Below are 1,868 nucleotides of genomic sequence, written 5' to 3'. Positions count from 1 at the left end.
AGAACAGTAGTTTTTTCCATGCTTCTACTAAAGCAAGGAGACAAAAAGTCATATTAAAGGCTTGAAAAACATGAATGGGGAATGGATTTTTGACTAAGAGGAGTTAAAACATGAAGCAGTCACTTATTACAAAAATCTATTTGCGAGTAGCTCTCCATCCCAAGGCCTTATTCATTCAAGAAATAGTTTCCTTACTCTTGCCAATAAAGTTCTAAACTCATTACATCATAAAATGGATAATGAAGAAATTAAGGTAGTAGCTTTTGATCTTAGAGCCTTTAAGGCTCTGAGATTAGATGGATTACAAGCTTTCTTCTATCACGAATTTTGGCATATCATTAGCGATGATATTTGTACATTGGTGAAAGAAATGTTTGATAATTCAGAGAAGTTGGTGACATAATGACACTAATTTAGTTCTTATCCCTAAATTTGATGTCTTTAAAACCATGAAAGATTTTAGACCAATATGTCTTTGTAATGTGAGCTGCAAAGTTCTTTATAAAGTCTTAAGTAGAAGATTGAAACTGGTAATGGAGACTTTAGTTGGCAACCACTAATGCAACTTTATTCCTAGAAGGCAAAGTAATGATAACATCATCATAGCATAGGAAATAATCCATACCATGAAAAGCACTAAAAGAAGAAAGGGGATGATGGCAGTAAAGGTGGATCTTGAGAAAGCCTATGATAGATTGGAATGGATTTTCATAAGGGATACTCTCTCTAAAGTGGGTCTATCTCAAAAGATGTGTGATATTTTTATGGGGTGCATTTGTAGCTCGACAATGCAAGTACTTTAGAATGGTAGACCTATAAAATCTTTCAAACCCACTAGAGGCATAAAGCAAGGTGATTCCATTTCTCTATATATCTTCACTCTTTGTATGGAAAGGCTTAATCACATAATCCTAAATGCTATTGAGGACAATGAGTGGTGCCCAATCAAAATTTCTCATATGGGACCTAATATATCCTACTTATTTTTTACCGATGATTTGATTCTTTTTGGTGAAGCTACTTCAAACCAAGTAGATACTATGATGAGTTGCATTAATAATTTCTGTGAAGCTTCAAGGCAAAAGATGAACATGGAGAAAACAAAAGTTTGCTTCTCAAAAAGGGTACAATTCTCTATAGCGTACGAGCTAAGCAGGAAAATAAGAGTTAGTCTAGCAACTGATCTCGAAAAATACCTCAGCATACCCCTATTTCATAGTAGAGTGTCATATTTTCTTTTTGCACCAATCTTGGATAAAACTAGAAAGAGGTTATCAAGCTGGAAAGGGAAATTATTGAATATGGTAGGGAAGAAAACTTTGATTAAAATAGTCCTATCAGCTATCCTCTCTTATCATATGCAAATGATGATCCTCCTAAAGAAACTCTTGAGGGAACTTGAGAAAACTAGTAGAAGTTTTCTATGGGGAAATTGCGAAGAGCCCCAAAAACTCCATTTAATATTTTGGGAGACTATCTTAAAGGATAAGAAAGAAGGTGGTCTTGGTATCAAGAATTTAGAGAAACAAAATGAAGTTTTCATCATGAAAATTTATTGGAACTTAGCTACAAACAAAGAAGCTTTATAGGTTAAACTCCTAAGAAATAAATATGGATGTGGCTGGAAGGATTTTCCTCACATTATAAAGAAAAGGAAGTCTTCATTTATTTGGCATAGAATTTGTACTATTTGGGATTAATTTAAAGGAGTTGGCAAGAAGATTTATAACAATAGAAATACTTCCTTCTAGTTTGAGAATTGGTCAAAAATGAATATACCACTCGTGGAACTTATACCTGGTATGAAGTGTTTGATTGATAAAGATGAATCAGTTGCTGACTATGTTGATTAAAAGGGAGAGTGGGAT

Source organism: Prosopis cineraria, unplaced genomic scaffold (assembly GCF_029017545.1).
Source record: "Prosopis cineraria cultivar Desert tree isolate PC_DT_omini unplaced genomic scaffold, ASM2901754v1 PC3, whole genome shotgun sequence".
NCBI classification, from domain to species: Eukaryota; Viridiplantae; Streptophyta; class Magnoliopsida; order Fabales; family Fabaceae; genus Prosopis; species Prosopis cineraria.
Note: the sequence above shows the minus strand (reverse complement) of the source record.